Source organism: Ipomoea nil, unplaced genomic scaffold, assembly GCF_001879475.1.
Source record: "Ipomoea nil cultivar Tokyo-kokei standard unplaced genomic scaffold, Asagao_1.1 scaffold1298, whole genome shotgun sequence".
In the NCBI taxonomy this organism is placed as follows: domain Eukaryota; kingdom Viridiplantae; phylum Streptophyta; class Magnoliopsida; order Solanales; family Convolvulaceae; genus Ipomoea; species Ipomoea nil.
Genome location: NW_017617726.1, coordinates 482,426 through 494,895, shown reverse-complemented (window position 1 = coordinate 494,895; position 12,470 = coordinate 482,426). Strand labels below are relative to the sequence as shown.

The 12,470-nt window shown below is 36.6% G+C and overlaps 1 long non-coding RNA gene across 1 annotated transcript in view; it reads left to right on the top strand.

Moving 5' to 3' along the window:
• The first annotated feature begins 6,042 nt into the window (after positions 1 to 6,042).
• The window catches only part of LOC109184974, an 11,502-nt gene continuing 5,074 nt past the window's right edge, over positions 6,043 to 12,470 (top strand). Inside the window, exons 1-2 of the long non-coding RNA XR_002054911.1 lie at positions 6,043 to 6,054; positions 9,618 to 9,622. This is a non-coding gene — a long non-coding RNA (uncharacterized LOC109184974). The remainder of the gene's footprint in view (positions 6,055 to 9,617; positions 9,623 to 12,470) is intronic.

Here is a 12,470-nt window from a genome sequence, read left to right as displayed (position 1 = left end):
GGAGCGTCCATCACGATCGGAACGATCGGAGCAGTGATGGGAACGCCGGTGATCTCTCCGATCGGTATTCCTCTTGGTGTCCTCTCTCTTCCCCACACACTTGTCCAACTTCCCAAGATTGAGCAAATCTTCCAACAGTTGGCGCAAGTGGGTACACTCCTCAGTGTCATGCCCGGCACATCGGTGGTAAGCGCAATGCTTACTCTTGTCGGGGCCATCTCGATCGGGATGGGGGAGTTTGATGAGATTGCAGGACTGAGCGTACTGCATGGCCTCCGCTGCGGATCGGTTCAGGGCCGTAAACTCACCAGGCCTGGTGCGAGATCAGGGATGATCGTCACCCGATCGGTGTTCCGCCCGGCCGGCCGGTTTACGGGACGAATACCCGACCTCCTGCGAGCGCTTTACGGCATTCTCCTCGCCGGCGTTGGCATAGTCCGTGACCCTTCGAAGGGCCTCCTCATAAGTGGCCGGGGGGTGTATAATAAAATCCTGGTACAAATAACCCGCCCGGAGGGAGATGTGAAGCATGTGGGTGGCGGTCGCGTCATCCATGGGCTCGACTTCCCCGACCGCTGCCTTCCACTTGACTAAGAAGTCGGTCAGGCTTTCCCCTTCAAGCTTCTTGGCCTTCTCCAAGTACATGTAGGACTTCCTCACCACCTTGGAGGTGATGAATTTCCTCACGAACTTGATCGCCAAGGCATCAAAATTTGCAATTGATCCCGGCTGCAAAGTCCGGAACCACTCCGCCGCCCGACCGGTGAGCGTGGAATAAAAAGCCCTACACATCACGGCGTCTGATACGCCCTTCAGCATCATGTTGCCGTAGAAATCATTAACATGGACCTCAGGGTCCGTACGGCCATCGTAACTCTTCTCCCCGAAGACCTTCAAATCAAGCGGGTAGGGCTGAGCCATTACCTCGGCCGTGAAAGGCGTCCTAAGCAAGGTCGATTGGTCGACCGGGGGTGTTGCAGGGTGCGTGTTCCTGAATTGCGCAAACTCCGCCTGGAGGTTGTAGAGCAATCCTCGGGTCTCGTTGAGCTCGGCGGCTTGGGCAGCTTGGGCTGCGTCCCGAGCACGTCGTCGTCGATGAGATCTCGACCCGCTATGCCCGGATGAAGCCTCCTGGCTGGCTTCTTGCATCTGTACGTCTTCCGACTGCCGGTTCGGGTCTTGGGGCCCCAAACGTTGTCGCATCGCCGGTCGAAGACGATCGAAAGCTACCGCTCGGGCAACTTCTTCAGGGTCTTCCGCTGGAGCGGGAACCTCGGCTGCTTGCTGGGCCTGCCGTGGTGCCTCCATCGCATCAGCACCCCCCGACCCCAACCGTGAACGAGCCGAGCGTCGAGCCCGGGAAGCGGGCTGATGCTGCGGCTCTGCTTGTGCGGCCGGGTGAACTGGAGGGGCGGCGGCTGGAGCCGTGTACGCAGGCGTGTATGGTGGATAGCCAACCGGGGGCGTGTAATACATCGGCTGGCCTGGCCAATACCCGTACGGTTGAGGTGGGACCGGGTATGGATACTGGCCGGGATACGTCATCGGCTGCTGTTGATATTGCTGACCGGGTGTTGGGTATCCCGGTTGGATGTAGTTCACCGGCTATTGGGCGGCCGGGTATGTGTTGGATGGATGTGGTGGTGAGAGATTGAGGTTGAGGTCCATCGTCTGACCTTGTTGTTGTGTTGCCTGGTGGTCGGATGAGCTCGCTGCATCCGCCTGATCGTCGGCAAAGAGGTTTTGTACCCACGGGTACATGGTGAATGAGTGATCGGGTGCTCGTCAAGACAATAGCTTTCTTGTACGGGTCCCCACAGACGGCGCCAAAATGATACTGTTAATTACCACGTAAGCAATAATTAAGCAAACACGAGACCAATTAAAGCAAGTAAATATCTTTATTGATCACGGTGAAGTCCCTAAGTACAATCTACTTGGTTGCTCTGAGTACCGACTGGCTGCGGTCGGGATTCTCTAACAACAACCTATCGATCGTTCAAAAGTCCCCCACACTGTAGCTATCGCGGATATTTATAGCCGCGGAGTCGAAGACATAAATCCGGCCGCTCGGCATGTCCTCCACGTAGCCACCACGTGTCATCCTCTCGGGTGCCCTGCCTGTTGTTGCATGGAGTCGCCACGTGTCCTTCGTCAGCTCTCTCGCCTAAGGGCTATCGCTCGGTGGTCGACACTGCCGCTCGGGTAACTCCCGGTCATGTCCCGACCGGGTCTTTCACAAGAAACCCGACCTGTTACCTGCAAAGACAAGAAGAAAAGGACGAAGACACACGGATCGAGGTAAAGCTATGTCGGTCGGGATATTCCCTACCAAATTGTTACGTGGACATTAATTGAGCATAGTGACAAATTGCTTAGCTTTATTAAATTGCTTTTAATGGTTTCTTTGCTAAGATTTATTATATTTACTAATTGATAATTGATTTTAGTGTCAAATTGCTACTAAGTTTTATTATATTTGCCAGTGTTGATATTAAAATGCTTCCCTGGAATTTCATCATTCTGTTACATATCAATCAAGTTGTCTGCGATGTCCTTTTTGTTCCTTGATTTTTGGATTATTTTTTCTTAAGTTTTCTACATACTCTTAATTTAATTTTTCTGCAATTGTTCCTTCCAGTTATTTTTTTAAATTGCATTGTTTTAATTGCATGATTTTTAAGTTATAAATTGCATTGTATCATTTCCCCGTGGGGTCAATTCTGGCTTTGCACTCTATCACTACCACCTCCTCATGCATTTACAAGGACTATATTAAAATTGTCCATCAATTTTTGGCGTTGTTGTTGGGGAATTGTTTATTTTGCAATTTAATTTTCTGGTCTCTTTCTTACTTTAATTGCTTGATTTTTTTCCTTGTCATCTCATCTTTTTCATTTTTAATCTTGCTATTTATTTAACTCATCAATCTATTTATAAATTAAAACTGCTTTATATTTGTTCTTGTTTTCTCTATTCCCTTTATTTATTTTCCCCATATCTTAATACCTGTTTGATTCTCTTTATTATTATTGTCATTTATTTTTTTTCTTTGTAATCTTGCTTATTTATTTGATTCATTACTCCATTCATTTTTTTTTTCTTTCACAAAAAAAAAAAAAAAACAAAAAAAAAAAACAAAACAAAACAAAACAAAACAAAACAAAAAACAAACAAACAAATAAAATTTGAAAACTTACTTTTTGAAAAAATGTATGCAGTTAATCCCAACATCGACTTTTCAAATAAAAAATTTAACTAATCAAGTTAAAACTATGTGCTCTTTTTTAAGTCCAAACCAAAATAATCCTTTTGTAAATCACAGAAATAATTCTTATAATAATGATTTTGTACAGGAAAATTCAATGAATATTTTTAATCAAAGGCCTATGCATGACCCGCTTTATAATTCTTATCATTCAGGTTGGGATGATAATCAAAATAATTTAATTCTTATCATTCGGGTTGGGATGATAATCAAAATAATTTTCAACCAAATCATCCTAATTTTTATTGGGATAATAATCAAAATAGTTTTCATCCAACTCCATCCCAACCTGAAAAACTATCTTTAGAGATTTTTTGAATGATTTTATGAGGCTTCCATGAGAAGAATGGAAGTACATGTAGATAAAATTCTTAAATTTTTGCAAGGGCATGTGCCAGGTAAGTTACCTATTCAACTTGAGGAAGCTATAAATGAAAACAAATTAAAAGATAATACCACTTCTAACAAAACTGAAATGATTGAAAAATTGAACAATGATGCTAATGATATTATTGTTGAAAAGGATGAGCCTCAATTTGCATAAATCTGATAACTCTTATGTGCTTCTCAAGCTTTATGTGCACCCAATCCCTGTTGATGAAAGCTTTGAAAACACCAAATCGGTGCAAAATAAATATTTTGAGGAAGAGGAACCTTATGTACCACCCAAGCCTTATGTGCTCCTAGTTTCATTTCCGAATAGGTTCAAAAGTTGTATGCCTGAAACGGTAAGTGTCGAGCTACAAAAAGAATTGTCCCCAATCTCAATTGATGTTCAACTGGGCAAATTGACCAAAAGTGTGCTTGATGAAACTACTGAGTTTCCAATTTTTACATCTGTGTTTGCCTGATAAATCTAAACAAGTTTTTGCAGTTAAGGGGTTGGATCTTGCACAGAAAAATCAGTTGGAGTTGCACTCCAAAAAGAAAATCTTTTGAATGGCATTGATCATAAATCAGTTTCTTCTTTTCATTCACATACTGTTGGGCCATATGAGAATTCTGCACAAATAAAAAATCTAATAAAGGAGTACTCTCTTTGTCTTTTTTTCTTTCATCTCACAACATTGGGGACAATGTCGAAAATAAATGTGGGGAAGGGGTTTCACCCACAAATCAGAAAAAATTTCAAAATTTCAAAATTTTTAATTTTCTTATATACATTTTCTTTTAAACCTTTTTATTTTAAAATTCTAGCATTAGCTTGAGCTTTACCCTTATGAGTCTTTTAAATATTGTCAGCTCTTAGTGTGTATATTGCATGTGTCTAGTAGCAAAATATAAAAATAAAGAAATTAATAACTGGCAACATGCAATATACACACTAAGAGTTGACAAAAACATGCATTATTTCTATCAGCGAATATTTAAAAGACTCATAAGGGTAAAACTCAAGCTAATGTTAGAATTTTAAAATAAAAAGGTTTAAAAAAATATACATAAGAAAATTAATTTTTTTTTTTAATTTTTTTTTATTTGTGCAATTTTAGAATAACAAGAAGAAACTGATTTATCAACGCCATTAAAAAGATTTTTTTTTTGAGTTTATCGAACCCCAACTTACCATCATTAGCAAAATTCAACTCCTTAACTGCAACAACTTGGTCAGATCTATCAGAAAAATTTATAGATGTAAAAATTGGAAACTCAATAGTTTCATCAAGGACATTTTTGGTTAATTTGTCTTCTTAGCATCAATAAGTATTGGGGGCAATTCTTTTTGTAGCGTTGCACTTACCGTTTCAGACACACAACTTTTGAACCTATTTGGATAATGAACTGGGGCACAGAAGGCTTGGGTGGTACATAAGGCTTCCTCAAAATATTCATTTTGCACCGGTTTGGTATTTTCAAAGCTTTCATTAGCAGGGATTAGGGGCACATAAAGCATGGGAGACAGATAAGGATTATCAGATTTATGCAATTGAGGTTCATCATTTTCAACAATAATATCATCAACATCATTATTCAATTTTTCAATTATTTCAGTTTGTTTAGAAGTAGTATTATTGTTTAACTTGTTTTCAATCATTTCACCATTTCTCATAGCCTTAGCTTTCTCGGATTGACTAGGTAACTTACCTAGCACATGCCCTTGCACAAATTTAGTAATTTGCTCTAAATGTACTTCCAATCTTTTAAAGGTAGCCTCATTTTGTTGGAATCGTTGTTCATCTGCTTCTTGCTGCATTTGGTGTTCATAAGCTTCTTGTTGCTTTTGCAACCATTGATCATGTGCTTCTTGCCGCCTATTGCCAGCCTGTATATAATCATTCAAGGAGTCCTCCAAAGATGGTTTTTCAAGTTGGGGTGGGTCAATTGGTTGAAAATTATTTTGATTATAATCACAATAAAGATTAAGATGACTAGATTGAAAGTGATTTTGATTATTATCCCAAAAATTAGGATAACTTGATTGAAAATCATTATGATTATCATTCTAAGAAAAATTAAAATGATTTGGTTGAAAATCATTTTGATTATCACCCCAATAAAAATTAGGGTGTTTTCTCAACGCGAATTATAAGAATTATCATTTCTGGGCATTTGATTAAAACTATTCATTACATTGGCTTGGTCAAAATTATTATCATTATCTCCAATCATATATGTATTATTTTGCTTCATAGCCATCATAGAACACAAGTGATCTATTTTTTCATCTAAGAACGCAAACATTTGAATCTTCAAATCAGCAATTGAATTAACTTCATACATTTTTTTAAAAACTAGAATTTTTTCAAATTTTGATTTTTTTTAAAAGCAAGGTAGAATTAAATTGAAAAGTGAAAGAAATAGCAACAATTATAAAGTAAATAGAGAGAGAAAAAATCAAGCTTATTAAGAGAGAGAATTTTTTTTAAGGGAATAGGGAAACCAAAAACAAATATAAAAGTAATTTTTAAATGGACTAATGAAGTAAATAAATAAACAAGATTTAAAAGAAAAAAAAAAACAAATGACAATAATAATAAAGAGGTAGGAAAAAAAACAGGGAAAATAAATAAAGGGAAAGCAAGTATTACGAAATGGGAAAAATAAATAAAGGGATCCGATTTTCAAAAAAAAATAAAGGGATCCGAATAGGAAAAACAAAACCAAATGTAAAACAGTTTTTAAATGGACTAATGGATATTAAAAAAATGAAAAAGATGACAAGAATGATGGGATACTGAAAAAAATCAAGCAATTAAGGAAATGAAAAAAAAAAAAAAACAGAAAATTAAATTAAAAAATAAATAAATTTCCCGCCAACAGCGTCAAAAATTAATGGACAATTTTAATTAATGCTCTCGCAAGTGCACGAGTCAATTGTAGTGATAGTGTACAAAGACAAGGGTCGAATCCATAGGAAATTGATACAATGCAATTTAAAATCTTAAAATTAATTAACTCAATAATTCAAAGTACTAGAAACAATTATCAATAATAAAATGCAAAATAATTTAAATTCATGAAAATAAATGAATAACCAAGACCAAAATATTAAATGACAATCAAGATGGGAAAGCCTAGAAAGAATGAATCAATAACAACTCATTGTAATCAACAATAAACAACTGTGATCAATCATCCCAATTAGCAAAATTGAATTCTTAAGCATTAAGCACTATACTTATCTTCGTAATAAAAAAAAAATGATGGACATTGCAGTACAGTACACAAATCAACAATGTTGAAAATTTATATAGTAATGAAGATTAATATTTCAGATGGACTACCATGAAAGTTTAAAATAATATTTAGAGTTGAGGAGTTATAAATATTATTTTAGTATGGTAGAAAGTTAATTGGAGAATGAGTTTGTTGGAAGGCTTTGTCTATTCCCAACATTGGGGGATTATTCCCCAACATTGGGGGGCTATTTCCAACATTCGGGGATTATTCCCAATATAGGGGAATTGTTTATTTCATTTGAAAAATGGTTGCACAGCATGAGCTTCCAATTTTTCCAAACTTATATGCAAAAGTGTGCTAGAAAATTATAATATATATATTATTATAATCTGCACAGTTATTTGCATGCGGTTCACAACCTTACAAAGGTTCATAATTACATATATATTCATGTTGAACATGATTTATGTAATTAATATTCTCTTATGATAAATATATCATTTAAGATATATTTTATGGAAGATAAGTTTTTAAAACTGCAGAAAACTTCCATGTAACTTCTCCAACAATCATATTTTCGTTTATAAATACTTTTGAGAAACATCTGAAGATAGATAGACATGCAATAAACTTGCATTAATCTGAGATTTTTCACAGTACTACTTTTCTACAGGAAGTTCTTAAACAAAGTAACTTAAGAATTTCATCATCTTCTTGTATCCCATAAGATTGAATCTTGGACCTTGTTGCTTTATATGAGAGATTTAAATCTTATAGAAAAGTGATTACACGCCTTAAGATCTCGTTACCTCACTTCCCTATCATCAAACACTCAATTTTTCTAACAAACTATAAGCTTTAAAATCTGTTTTTGAGGAAGGATGAGTTCTGGACTTCTGGACTTTGCAACCAACTTTCCTAAGTTGGAGTAGTTTGAAGGCGTGGGCTTTCGTAGGTGGCAGAAGAAGATGAAGTTCCTCCTTGCGGCTCAAAACGTGGCATAAGCCGGAGGAACGGAAAGATGAGACTCTCGAGGCAATTCGCCAAAGACACAAATGGGAAAATGATGACCTTGCCTGCCGCGGCCATGTTCTGAACGGTATGTCTGACACCCTCTTTGATATTTATCAGTATGAGAAATCCTCAAAGGACCTCAGGGATGTACTTGAAGCAAATTAAATATCTGAGGATGCCTCCAGTAAGAAATTCCTGGTAAGTGAGTTCAATGATTATAAAATGGTGGACAATCGTCTAGTAATGGAACAATTCCATGAGATTGTCAGGATACTTGGGCAAATGAGGCAACATGATATGAATATGGATGATTCCATTGCCATAGCCAGTATCATTCATAAGTTGCCCCCTTCCTGGAAAAAGGTACAACGTACCTTAAAGTATAAAAAGGAAGCTCTTACCATGGAACAGTTAGGGGTCGACCTTCGGGTTGAGGAGGAAATCAGACTGCAGGAAAGTAAGAATGCAGGTAGTGCAAAAGTTGTCGGGGCTTCATGTTCTGTCATCAACTATGTTGATGAAGGAAAATCAAGTGGGAACCATAAAGGGAAAGGGAAGCAGGGAAAGGCCAAAAATTCTTCAAAGTTTAAGAAGAAAGGAAAACGAAAAGGAAAAGCATCTGTTTCATGCTAGGTGTGCAACGATCCACACTTTAAAAAGGACTGTGAAATTTGGAAGAAAAGAAAGGCACAAATGGAAGGTAAAATTTCTGGTGACTATGGCCAGGGAAGTGGCCAATGGAAAAAAGGTAATATAATTAATCTTGTTTCTGATAGTACTGAAAATTTCATTGCTATGATATCTGAAATTTGTGTCGTGCTGACTGATGACTCGTGGTGGGTTGACACTGGGGCAACCAGACATGTCTGCATAGATGTTAATCTTTTCAAGATTTACAAAAGTCTGGAGGATGGTCCAAGCCTGTACATGGGAAATGATTCCATGGTGAAAGTCAAAGGGATTGGACAAGTTGAGTTGTTGCTTACTTCAGGAAAGAAGTTGACACTCACAGATGTGTATCATGCCCCAGATGTTACCAAAAATTTAGTTTTTCTGGCATTGTATTGAACAGGTGTGGTTTTAAACTTGTGTTTGAAGCAGATAGATTTATTTTATCCAAGACCGGTATCTTTGTAGGCCAAGGCTTCTTGTCAAACAATATGTTTAAGTTAAATATTAATAATATTGTTGGTTCTGTGTATACAATATGTTCATCTTCTTTATGGCATTTTCGTTTATGTCATGTAAACTATAAATGTTTATGTGAGATGGCTAAAGATGGATTAATTCCATCCTTTGATTTAAACATGGAACAGTGCAGTGCATGCATGTTAAATAAAATAACTAGGAATCTTTTTCCTAGTATAAAAAGGAATTCAATTTTACTTGAAGTAATTCACAGTGACTTGTGTGATTTTCATAGCACCCCATCTTTGGAAAATTAAAAATATATAGTCACATTCATTGATGACTATTCAAGACTCAGCTATGTGTACCTCCTACATTCTAAGGATGAAGCCTTAGAAAAATTTAAAATATTTAAATTGGAGGTGGAATTGCAAACTAGTCGGTTAGTAAAAATTTTACGTACTGACAGAGGTGGTGAATATTATGACCCATTAATTTTCCAATCTGTTGGTGTCATTCATGAGACCACAGCTCCTTATACACCACAACAAAATGGTGTAGCAGAAAGGAAAAAATAGAGTACTCAAAGAAATGGTAAACTGCATGTTATCAGTTTCCGGTCTGAGTGAAGGTTTCTGGGGAGAAGCCATGCTAACTGCATGTTATATTCTCAACAGAGTTCCTAACAAAAGAAATATGGTAACTCCCTATGAACTTTGGCACAAAAGAAAACCAAACTTGAATTATTTGAAAGTTTGGGGATGCAGGGCCGTGGTACGGCTGCCGGAACCTAAACGGAAGGCTCTGGGATTAAAAGGCATAGACTGTATTTTTATATGATATGCAGAACACAGCAAAGCATACCGGTTCATTTTGACGTGCGGTGCATAATCGATTATGAACCGCGGTGCACGATATAACAACTAGAGGATTACATTCAGTAAAATCATAAAAGTCTGGGGTTACATTGGATCATAAAAATAGTTTAGGACGAAATCGAAAAAAATCACCATATTAAAAAGGGAAAAGGTACAAATAGGCCATTGAACTATTTGGGGGTTAGCAATTAAGCCATCGAACTCGAATAAGCTCTGAATTGATCAATGAACCTGCAAAAAAAAGTGCAATTAACATTTTTAACAGGTTAACAATAAGTTACTGCTGACTAGGATGCCATGTGTAATTTTTATTTTTTATTTTAAGGAAAAGGGTCAAATAGGCCCTTGAACTTTAGCTTAAAAGTCAATTAGGCCCCTAAACTTTTTAAAAGTGCAATTACACCCATCAACAATTCATTTAGGTGCAATGAAGCCCAAAAACAAGTTAATGACCTGCTACACACGTCATTAGGGTTCATGCCACCTTCCGGCGAATTTTCCGACAAAAAAAAAAAAGTGACCAGCAACCGACCCAGATTTGTCGAAAATTTCGCCGGTCACTTTTTTGTCGGAAATTTCGCCGGTCACTTTTTTTTTTTTTTTTGCCGGAAAATTCGCTGGAAGGTGGCCTGAACCCTAATGGCTTGTGATAGTAGGTCATTAATTTATTTTTTTTTGCCGGAAAATTCGCTGGAAGGTGGCACTTAAATGAATTGTTGAGGGATGTAATTGCACCTTTAAAAAGTTTAGGGGCCTAATTGACTTTTAAGCTAAAGTTCGAGGGCCTATTTGACCCTTTTCCCTTATTTTATTATTTTTATTATCCTATTATCCTAATAAACATTTGACACACAAAAAAAAATAATAAATAAATAAAAATAAAACCCTAAGCATTTGACCCTTAACTTTAGCTTCTCTATTTTGCGCTTTATCTCTCTTTCGCGGTTGTTTGCGACATTTTTTATTTTCTCTCTTTCGCGATTGTTTGCGGCATTTTTGAATCAGAAAAAATACATTAAAATTTTAATATTTAAGAAATTACGCGCATAATATAATACAAAGTTTGTCTATTCACTAACTAGTAAAAATATAATGTTAATATAGAATATAGATTTGCATTGCTAAGCAGAAATTAATATATTGTTAATATAATTTGCATTGCCATACAAAAATACATTGTTAATTGCAACACTATGACATTTGATAAGCATAAATATATTGTTAATCTAGTACTGCCAAAACATTAACCCAAAACAACTCTTTTGCCAAAACATTAACCCAAAACACCTCCAACAGAATCACACTTTGCTCTAGTATGCCCTTCTTGTCTACAAATGGAACATCTCATTATACGACCCTTCCTACTTAGTTGAGTCTTCTTATTAGCAGTTGATGAACCTTCATTTTCCTCACGATTTCTTTTCTTCTTTGGCCTATCTGTCATTTTTTTTTTTGGGATTGGAGCCAAAATTTCTTCACAATTTGTTTTAGGCTAGAAGAGTTCTCCATTCATCGGTAGAAGAGCATGTGCATAAGTCCTTTGATATGTTTCTTTTGAGTATCATGGATCAAGATAATCCTCCATATTCCTGCCATTGTCGAAGATGGCACATATAGCATGAGGGCAAGGTAGACCAATCAAATCCCATGATCTACACGAACATGTCTTATTTTCAAGCCTGACTTTGAAATGATTTCGACCTTTTTTAATCTCATATCCATCATCTCCATTAAAATCAAACCTAACAACAAAATTTACCACTCAAATTTAAATCCCAACAAATGTAATGTTATATTATTAAAAAAAAAATTGTATAAACAATGTACCTTCCATCCAATGCTTTCTTTCTTATTTGCAATTAGTTTCTTCACAGCTCCATACTTAACTTGTAAGATAGACTTTCGACTTTACCATATCTCTCATGTGCTATGAACTTCATCAAGTGAGGTACACATATAAGATCGGGATCAGTTGTTACTTCATCAACTTCTCCATTTATATATCGTAGTCTTGGATCTTGCACAAAACTATCCCCATGATGAATTCTCAAATCTACTATGTCATACATTCTGAAAATGGTAAAATGGAATACATAAAATTAGTTTATAGGGTATTGTAAGGTAATAAGTCTAAGACTCAAATTTACAACTTTTATTGCATCAATACATACAACTTTATAGAAGAGATGATAAATTAAACTAAAACAAAACCAAAGTAACTGTTGTTGCAGAGATGGATTAGGGATGGATTATAATGCTCAGAATGCAACTAAAACAAATGCAGTACAGCTTATGGATAATGCATCACTACTAATGAACCAAGAAAGCAAAATGATTTTGCATGGATTATGCATCAAAGTTAAGGAAATCCTACTCAATTCAGTTTTAGGGGGAAAAGCATCATATTTCATATATGTAATAATGGCACAGAACACCTAATATACAGAATAGCAAGGAACTTAATATACTGGCATACTGCTCTAAAATCACAGCGACAATTAAGCACAATCCTTAGGTTGTGATTGCCAATTAACATGTTCATTCTAATACCCAAAAGTAATTGC